The sequence below is a fragment of the Balaenoptera physalus genome, assembly GCF_965194825.1.
Source record: "Balaenoptera physalus genome assembly, chromosome: 15".
Lineage (NCBI taxonomy): Eukaryota > Metazoa > Chordata > Mammalia > Artiodactyla > Balaenopteridae > Balaenoptera > Balaenoptera physalus.
In genome coordinates, this window is record NC_138894.1 from 79,013,882 (window position 1) to 79,024,681 (window position 10,800).

Consider the following 10,800-nt stretch of genomic DNA (forward strand, 5'->3'; position numbering starts at 1 on the left):
ATGGAACATTCTCAAGGATAGATCATATCTTGGGTCACAAATCAAGCCTTGGTAAATTTAAGAAAACTGAAATCATATCAAGTATCTTTTCCAACCACAATGCTATGAGACTAGATATCAATTACAGGAAAAAATCTGTAAAAAATGCAAACACATGGAGGCTAAACAATACGTTACTAAACAACCAAGAGATCACTGAAAAAATCAAAGAGGAAATCAAAAAATACCTAGAAACAAATGACAATGAAAACACGACAACCCAAAACCTATGGGATGCAGCAAAAGCAGTTCTAAGAGGGAAGTTTATAGCAATACAATCCTAGCTCAAGAAACAAGAAACATCTCAAATAAACAACCTAACCTTACACCTAAAACAATTAGAGAAAGAAGAACAAAAAAACCCCAAAGTTAGTGGAAGGAAAGAAATCATAAAGATCAGAGCAGAAATAAATGGAAAAGAAATGAGGGAAACGATAACAAAGGTCAATAAAACTAAAAGCTGGTTCTTTGAGAAGATAAACAAAATTAATAAACCATTAGCCAGACTCATCAAGTAAAACAGGGAGAAGACTCAAATCAATAGAATTAGAAATGAAAAAGGAGAAGTAACAACTGACACTGCAGAAATACAAAGGATCATGAGAGATTACTACAAGCAACTATATGCCAATAAAATGAACAACGTGGAAGAAATGGACAAATTCTTAGAAAAGCACAATCTTCCGAGACTGAACCAGGAAGAAACAGAAGATATAAACAGACCAGTCACAAGCACTGAAATTGAAACTGTGATTAAAAATCTTCCAACAAACAAAAGCCCAGGATCAGATGGCTTCACAGGTGAAATCTATCAAACATTTAGAGACGAGCTAACACCTATCCTTCTCAAACTCTTCCAAAATATAGCAGAGGGAGGAACACTCCCAAACTCATTCTATGAGGCCACCATCACCCTGATAACCAAAACCGGACAAAGATGTCACACAAAAAAAAGAAAACTACAGTCCAATATCACTGATGAACACAGATGCAAAACTCCTCAACAAAATACTAGCAAACAGAATCCAACAGCACATTAAAAGGATCATACACCATGATCAAGTGGGCTTTATCCCAGGAATGCAAGGATTCTTCAATACATGCAAATCAATCAATGTGATACACCATATTAACAAATTGAAGGAGAAAAACCATATGATCATCTCAATAGATGCAGAAAAAGCTTTTGACAAAATTCAACACCCATTTATGATAAAAACCCTTCAGAAACTAGGCACAGAGGGAACTTACCTCAACATAATAAAGGCCATATATGACAAACCCACAGCCAACATCATTCTCAATGGTGAAAAACTGAAAGCATTTCCTCTAAGATCAGGAACGTGACAATGTTGCCCACTATTATTCAACATAGTTTTGGAAGTTTTAGCCACAGCAATCAGAGATAAAAAAGAAATAAAAGGAATCCAAATCAGAAAAGAAGAAATAAAACTGTCACTGTTTGCAGATGACATGATACTATACACAGAGAATCCTAAAGATGCTACCAGAAAACTACTAGAGCTAATCAATGACTTTGGTAAAGTAGCAGGATACAAAATTAATGCACAGAAATCTCTTCATTCCTATACACTAACAACGAAAGGTCAGAAAGAGAAATTAAGGAAACACTCCCATTTACCACTGCAACAAAAAGAATAAAATACCTAGGAAAAAACGTGCCTAAGGAGACAAAAGACCTGTATGCAGAAAACTGTAAGATACTGACGAAAGAAATTTTAGATGATACAAACAGATGCAGAGATATACCATGTTCTTGGATTGGAAGAATCAATATTGTGAAAATGACTATACTACCCAAAGCAATCAACAGATTCAATGCAATCTCTATCAAATTTCCAATGGCATTTTTCACAGAACTAGAACAAAAAATTTCACAATTTGTACTGAAACACAAAAGACCCCGAATAGCCAAAGCCATTTTGAAAAACAAAAACTATACTACAAAGCTACAGTAATCAAGACAGTATGGTACTGGCACAAAAACAGAAATATAGATCAAAGGAACAGGATAGAAAGCCCAGAGGTAAACCCATGCACATATGGTCACCTTATCTTTGATAAAGGAGGCAAGAATATACAATGGAGAAAAGACGGCCTTTTCAGTAAGTGGTGCTGGGAAAACTGGACAGCTACATGTAAAAGAATGAAATTAGAACACTCCATAACACCACACACAAAAATAAACTGAAAATGGATTAAAGACCTAAATGTAAGGTCAGAAACTATAAAACTCTTAGAGGAAAACATAGGCAGAACACTCTATGACATAAATCACAGCAAGGTCCTTTTTGGCCCACCTCCTAGAGAAATGGAAATAAAAACAAAAATACACAAATGGGACCTAATGAAACTTAAAAGCTTTTGCACAGCAAAGGAAAACATAAACAAGACGAAAAGACAACCCTCAGAATGGGAGAAAATATTTGCAAATGAAGCAACTGACAAAGGATTAATCTCCAAAATATACAAGCAGCTCATGCAGCTTAATATCAAAAAAAAACCAACCCAATCCAAAAATGGGCAGAAGACCTAAACAGACATTTCTCCAAAGAAGATATACAGATTGCCAACAAACACATGAAAGGATGTTCAACATCACTAATCATTAGAGAAATGCAAATCAAAACCACAATGAGGTTATCACCTCACACCAGTCAGAACCAAAAGTCCATCATCAAAAAGTCATCTGTATTTGATAATTTCTTTTGGTTCATCAGAACCAAAAGGCCATCATCAAAAAGTCTACAAACAATAAATGCTGGAGAGGGCATGGAGAAAAGGGAACCATCTTGCACTGTTGGTGGCAATGTAAATTGATACAGCCACTAGGGAGAACAGTATGGAGGTTCCTTAAAAAACTAAAAATAGAACTACCATACAACCCAGCAATCCCACTACTGGGCATATACCCTGAGAAAACCATAATTCAAAGAGTCATGTACCACAGTGTTCACTGCTGCTCTATTTACAACAGCCAGGACATGGAAGCAACCTAAGTGTCCACTGACAGATGAATGGATAAAGAAGATGTGGCACATATACACAATGGAATATTACTCAGCCATAACAAGAAACAAAATTGAGTTATTTGTAGTGAGGTGGATGCACCTAGCGTCTGTTATACAGAGTGAAGTAAGTCAGAAAGAGAAAAACAAATACCATATGCTAACACATATACATGGAATCTAAAAACAAAAAACAAAAAAACAAAAATGGTTATGAAGAACCTAGGGGCAGGACCGGAATAAAGATGCAGATGTAGAGAATGGACTTGAGGACACGGGGAGGGGGAAGGGTAAGCTGGGACGAAGTGAGAGAGTGGCATGGACTAAGATATACTACCAAATGTAAAACAGATAGCTAGTGGGAAGCAGCCGCATAGCACAGGAAGATCAGCTTGGTGCTTTGTGACCACCTAGAGGGGTGGGATAGGGAGGGTGGCAGGGAGACGCAAGAGGGAGGCGATATGGGGATATATGTATATGTATAGCTGATTCACTTTGTTATAAAGCAGAAACTAACACACTATTGTAAAGCAATTATACTCCAATAAAGATGTTTAAACAAAAAAAAATACTGTATGCTAACACATATATATGGAATCTTAAAAAAAAAAAAAATGGTTCTGAAGAACCTAGGGGCAGGACAGGAATAAAGATGCAAACACGGAGAGTGGACTTGAGGACACGGGGAGGGGAAGGTGTAGGCTGGGACGAGGTGAGAGAGTGGCATGGACATATATACACTACCAAATGTAGAATGGATGGCTGGTGGGAAGCAGCCACATAGCACAGGGTGATCAGCTTGGTGCTTTGTGTCCCCCTAGATGGGTGGGATTGGGAGGGTGGGAGGGAGACGCAAGAGGGAGGGAATATGGGGATATGTGTATACGTATGGCCGATTCACTTTGTTATACAGCAGAAGCTAATGTACCATTGTACAGAAATTATACTCCAATAAAGATGTTGGAAAAAAAAAAGATAAAAAGTGATCTGAAAGTTATAGGCTTAATACAAATCAAATAAAAACCAAAGTGTGTTTTAGAAATATAATCATATAAGAAAAGAGTAAAAGAGTAAAAAAATAAGAGTAAATCTGTAAGATAAAACAAGGAAATTTTGAAAAAGAAGAGTAATGAGGGTAGATATATCCTAATGATTATGAAAGCAGTTGTTGATATGCTTTTCCCATTTGCATTTCCTTCTACTTACTTCCCTACTATTCTATGAGTAGCATCCATTTCCTTGGAGAAGTTTAGATATAAAAGAGAAATATTTAATGCTCACCTTCTGAATTAAAGAAAGGATTTTGCAGCAAGATTAAGTCTTAAAAGTCTGGTTTTCCCAAAGAAGGAAATTTTTTTAACACTAATATTTTCTGACCAAGCCTGAAAGACTCAGAGTACAGTTTCTTCCACTTTGTAGAGCAGATATCCCTTCTGCTCATGACAGCTAGAACATAATGCCTACTACCTAGGGTAGAAGGGGAATAAAACCTAGAGACTATAAATTAAAGCCTCAAATTCCTGATTCTGGCCAAAGGGCTGTGGGATAAAGAAGTAGAACAGAGACAGGAGAAGCAAGTGATCAGCCCAGTACTCCCATTACCCTCTCCAGCTGGAGGCTGCAAAAGGAAAGGAATGTTTGAAGGAGTGGGGAAATCTGGGAGTTAGAATGGATTTTGCTCTGCTTCCTGTTGAGAAAGTGCAGTGCAAAGTCACTGCCTTCCAGTAACATCCTGCACGCCCCCAACTGCCCTCCCCCGCAACCAAACTTTTACCTCCCCTCATGCACATCTAGCACAAGCTGGAGAGAGCCACATCAAAGCATATGCACCGATGCACAATCAGATTGAGGAAGGGTGTGAGATCAGCTCTGGGGTCTCCCTTTTCTCCCCTGTGCCATGGAAGACTCTGGGAAATTCCTGGGTGCTGTAAAGTAGTTCAGGAAAGTTAACTTAAGATGCTGGATGTTGAGTTTGCCAGAAGAGGTCACTGTCATAGGGGCAAAGTAGCTCCATAGCAGAGGCCTAGAAAAGAGACCACCTGGCTAGCGGGTCAATGGGAATCCCTAGCCAGACATCAGGTTACCTGTGACACCTGGGAAGATGGCAATACATCCTGGGAACCAAGAAAACAGATCTCAAGTAACATCAGTTGTAAACTTCAGCTTCAGATATCTGAAGAATACCCAAGGACAAAAGCACCACAGTAGTCACAATTCCAGGGAATAGCCTGACCAGTTACTTTAAAGGAGAGACCAGTGAGAAGCAGAGAAGATAGCACATGGATTGAGGGTTCTGGTATCCTTCCATGACTACAAGGTCACACAAGCACCCATAAGTCTGGATTCCATTGTGGGAAGGCATGAGAGAAGAGATGATATTTGAATGACTCGTATCCAAACAGAGACTGAAATATCCAAAGAGATCAATTTAAATTACTACGTAAGACTTAGTTTACCAGCGTGGAGTAAGACTGGTACTCTTCCTCCAGTTACCCAGTGCCCAGAGTTCATCAAAAGGAAGAGATGACTTAATAGAAAAATAAAGAAGCTATATTTTCTTTGCACACCTAAGTGAGTATGAGTAAGCTGTGATCCTGCTACAGATTTTATGATGTTTATTTTATGTGAGAATTCAAAAGAAATACTTCTTGACATAATAGAAATCAACATAGCTTTAAAAGTAACAATGGACTTCCAGTTCAAGATGGCAGACTGAGCATCTGTCTCTTCTCCTTCTTAAACACCTCATGTCAGGCCACAGAACAAATGAGTGAACAATCACCGAAGATGACCAGTACAACTCTGATGATAAACAGTAAACGCTGGCCACAGCACTTACTGTGGGTCTAAAGTCTCTGTCAGAGGGCTTAGAGTGTGAACTTTGAGTTGAAGATAATAGCAGGTTAAGGACAATCTCAATAGACTGTGATCGAGGGACGATAACTCAGAACTAATCAGAACTCTCCCTGCCGGTAAATTCCTTCCCTATAGCAGAAGTTGAGGGAGGGACAGGTACAAGCTTGTTAGCCTTGTCTTTGCAAATGCAAAGAAAAGGGGTGGGGTGGAGAGGAATCCACATCCCATTTACCACAGCAAGTGGGAAACTAACTTGCAGAGTCCTGTGGTCAGCAATGATATTCAGTGGAGAAGACAATGCTTTGTAAAGGAGTACACTGACCTGTACCAAATTACACCAGTTACCAAGATGTTACCAGCATCAGAATCATCTAAACTGTTTAAGTGCATACTGAATCATACTGGTGCACCCCAGACATACTGAATCAGGTTTTTTTGTGAGTGAAGCTAGGAATCTGCATTTAAACTGGGTCCCCAAGGGATTGTTACATGTATTCAAGTTGGACAACCACTGATTTAGACCTTCATTTAAAAATTCTATAAAGAAGAACAGCCAAGAATCACCAGCTACTTAATAAAAACTAAGAGAGGCACTAAGGTGAAAAAGCACGGGCACCATGACCCACAGAAGAGAGAGTAAAGCAAAAAAAAAGAAATAAGATGTTTAACTTATATTGGTATCTTCAGAGTGATTCAAGAGGCCAATACAGGGGTTTCCCTGGTGGCGCAGTGGTTAAGAATCCACCTGCCAACACAGGGGACATGGGTTCGAGCCCTGGTCCGGGAAGATCCCACATGCTGCAGAGCAACTATGCCCATGCGCCACAACTACCGAGCCTGTGCTCTAGAGCCTGCGAGCCAGAACTACTGAGCCCGCGTGCCACAACTACTGAAGTCTGCGTGCCTAGAGCCCGTACTCTGCAACAAGAGAAGCCACCGCAATGAAAAACCGCGGACCGCAATGAAGAGTAGCCCCCAATCACTGCGACTAGAGAAAGCCCACATGCAGCAATGAAGACCCAATGCAGCCAAAAATAAATAAATAAATTTATTTTTTAAAGAAAGAGGCCAATATATCCATAAAATAAGAAAACTCTGTTCATAAAATATAGTAACCAATAAAAAAGAATTTTTAGAAAATAAAAACAAAAATTATTTTCAAAATGAAATAACTTGACTTTCAGTGACAGCCAAGATGGTAAGCCCATTACATCTCCTCCACTCATTACAACTAGTAAAAACTCTGGAGAGAATCCTAAAAGCAACTACCTGAGAACTCTGAAAAATAAACAGTGGCAGGTGCACTGGGGAGGGAAGTCAAAACTTGAAGAATAATCAATAGGGCAGTGAGTTTACTCTATTTTAAAAACTCTTTCTTTGTTTACCACTTTAACATGAGGGTGGGTAGAGTCCCAGAAGTACACAGCAGGGGCACATAGCAAAAACTCCAAGAGAAACCCCCTCTTTCTCACTGGAGTAAAAGGGACATCTGCAAGCTGGAAAGTGTATACGTTTGGTGGTGAGGTTTCCAGTTCCTTTTCTTTTCTTTCTCTTCTGGCCCGCTCTGAAGACAGTCCAAGTTATAAAGCTATACTACTGAGGCAGGAAACCTAAAAGCCTAAGAAAAAACTGGCCCCAACCTCCTAAGGAACTAGAAAAAGGAGCCAGCGTTGTATGAAGAGTATTGGAGCGGGGGAGCTCCTCACTTCTCCTTTTTTTCCCCTTACCCTTTCAACCCAGGAGGGCCTCAATGGGGTATAACTGTGCAACAGTGAGGTGGTGGGGGAGGGGGGAACACCAAGACTCTGAGAGAAAGAAACTTCAGCTTTCTAATGAGAAGGCCAGGAAAAGACCCCTGGGAGCCAGAGAACATAAGCAAAGTCCCCAAGAGTACAGAGACAGAGAAGATTCCACAAGGTGCATAAGTATAGATAATAAACAGGTATCAATTTTTCCCCCAAATGAATCTTTAACCCAATGCAATTCTAATCAAAATCCTTCATATCCTTATTTTTTTAACTTGATGAATATATTCTAAAGTAAGTCTGTAAGAATTACTACCAAAAAAAAAAGTAAGACAAACATTTTTGAAAGTCTAGTGAGAGAAAAAAGTTACATTAAATAATATAACATTAAAAGAGTATGATAGGGCTTCCCTGGTGGCACAGTGGTTAAGAATCCGCCTGCCAATGCAGGGGACACGGGTCTGAGCCCTCGTCCGGGAAGATCCCACATGCTGTGGAGTAACTAAGCCCATGCGCCACAACTACTGAGGCTGCGCTCTAGAGCCCGCGTGCCACAACTACTGAAGACCGTGTGCCTAGAGTCCGTGCTCGGCAACAAGAGAAGCCACTGCAATGAGAAGCCCGTGCACCGCAACAAAGAGTAGCCCCCGCTCGCCGCAACTAGAGAAAGCCCGCACACAGCAACGAAGACCCAACACAGCCAAAAATAAATAAATAAATAAAATAAATTTATTTAAAAAAAAAAGAGTATGATAAATACATAGCAATATAAAAGGAGATCAAAAGAACATTATACAGACAGACAAATATAAGTATATATGGGAATCTTATATATGATAAAGGTAGACTTCAAACAGTGGGCAAGAAAAGAAACATTCAATAAATGCTATCAGAAAGAATTAACTAATTTAAGAGAAAAAAGTTAGATTTCTACATAGCGTAATTATAAAAATTCTGAAAGATTAAACAAAAAATATTTATGCAGATGGCCAACAGGTATATGAAAAGAAGCTCGATATTGCTAATTATTATAGAACTGCAAATTAAAACTACCATGAGGTATCACCTCACACTAGTCAGAATGGCCACCATTAAACATTAAAAAGTCTACAAATAACAAATGTTGGAGAGGGTGTGGAGAAAAGGGAACCCTCCTACAATGTTGGTGGGAATGTAAACTGGTGCAGCAACTATAGAGAACAGTATGGGGGTTCCTTAAAAAACTAAAAATAGAGTTACCATATGATCCTGCAATCCCACTCCTGGACAAAACTCTAATTCAAAAAAATACATGCACCCCAATGTTCACTGCAGCACTGTTTACAATAGCCAAGACCTGGAAGCAACCTAAATGCCCATCAACAGAGGAATGGATAAAGAAGATGTGGTACATATATACAGTGGAATACTAAAAGAAGATGTGGTACATATACACAATGGAATACTACTCAGCCATAAAAAAGAACAAAATAATGCCATTTGCAGCAACATGGATGAACCTAGAGATAATACTAAGTGAAGTAAGTCAGACAGAGAAAGACAAATACCATATGATATCACTTATATGTGGAATCTAAAAAAATGATATAAATGAACTTATTTACAAAACAGAAACAGACTCAGACATAGAAAACAAACTTATGGTTACTAGAGGGTATAGCAGGTTGGGGGGGGTAAATTAGAAGTTTGGAATTAACAGATATATACTACTATATAGAAAATAGATAAACACCAAGGACCTACTGTATAGCACAGGGAACTATACTCAATGTCTTGTAATAACTTATAGTGGAATAGAATCTGAAAAAGTGTATATGTGTGTATATATATATATATATATCTATATATATATATATATATCTGAATATAACTGAATATATATATAACTGAATCACTTTGCTGTACACCTGAAGCTAACACAACACTGTAAATTAACTATACTTCAATTAAAAAATGGTTAAAAAATGTTTTAAATGATAGACCAACAGCCAATAAACATACGACAAAAAGAAGTCAAATAATTGCAACTTAAATGACATTCCTTTTCTTTTATTTTAGATTCCCATTATGTTTTTAAAATTTTAAAAAAGTCTAAGTATATGTGTGTGTCTGCATTCACTTAAGTGTGTCAAATCTTTGGATATTTCTACACTAAAAAAAGAAAAGAGAAAAAATTAGAAGAAATCTGAATACATACTTACTTTCTAAACTTCTATACATAAAAAAGAAATCATATAAAATTAAAAGGCAAATAAAAAGGGTAAAAGTATTTGTAAAAAAATGACAAAATTAGTATTCTTAATACATTAAGTTTTATACATAATGATATAAAAACTGGTCAGACTGATGGATAAATGGATAGAGGACCCTAATACAAACAAAGAAATTAAATATCATTGTATATATATCAGTTTAGCAAACACTGGGGTGGGGAAAAACTCAATGTGATAATGTGGTGAAAAAGGCATGCTCATTTGCCGAGAGTAAGGAAAAGGTGACAGTACTTTATTAGGAAGCACTTTGACATTAAGTATCAAGAACCTTAGAAAATGTTGATGCCCCCCTGAGAAACTGTCACAGTTTAGGAAAGTCTTCAATTCTAGACTCATGTTTGACAGCTACGTAACCAGATAAATCACACACCACTTTGAGCAGCAGTTTCTTCATTGTTAAATATGAATACAAGCCACTAACTCTCAGGGTCGTTGTGATATTTAAAAGAGCAACAAAGCACGTAAAAAAGTCTCAAAAACTATAGAGGAGATGGTTGACCCAAGGCCTATGAACTCTGGGGGACTTCAGAAGGTCCTCGAACTCTCTGAACATCTGTGAATGTTTGTGAAAAGTGACTACAGCTTTAAGTAAACCCTCCAAGGGGCTCCTGATCCAAAAGAAAACTGAAAAGCACTACAAGCAAAGAGCAAAATCAAAGTGAAGATATTCTTCCCGCTTGATGCGTCCAGCTTCATGTCTGGCACATATGGGCCGAAATCAGGAACTCACTATAAAAATCCAAGTAGTATTTAAGAGGATATTAAACTTACCCCATTTATTTCAAAACCCCTCAGAACAGTACTTAGTGATTTCTTAGCATATTAATTCAACCTCTGACGTAGTTGTAAAGAGAACCT

At 38.1% G+C, this 10,800-nt stretch overlaps 1 protein-coding gene across 12 annotated transcripts in view; it reads right to left on the minus strand.

Annotated features, from left to right (window-relative positions):
• NCOA1 (nuclear receptor coactivator 1) overlaps positions 1-10,800 on the minus strand; it is a 261,261-nt gene that overhangs the window by 160,365 nt on the left and 90,096 nt on the right. For 2 of the 12 annotated variants that reach the window (XM_082427421.1, XM_082427426.1), the window contains exon 3: positions 10,714-10,798. The exons of the other annotated variants lie outside the window; for them this stretch is intronic. The gene's annotated coding sequence lies outside the window, so the exon portion shown is untranslated. The remainder of the gene's footprint in view (positions 1-10,713; positions 10,799-10,800) is intronic. 12 annotated transcript variants of the gene reach the window in all.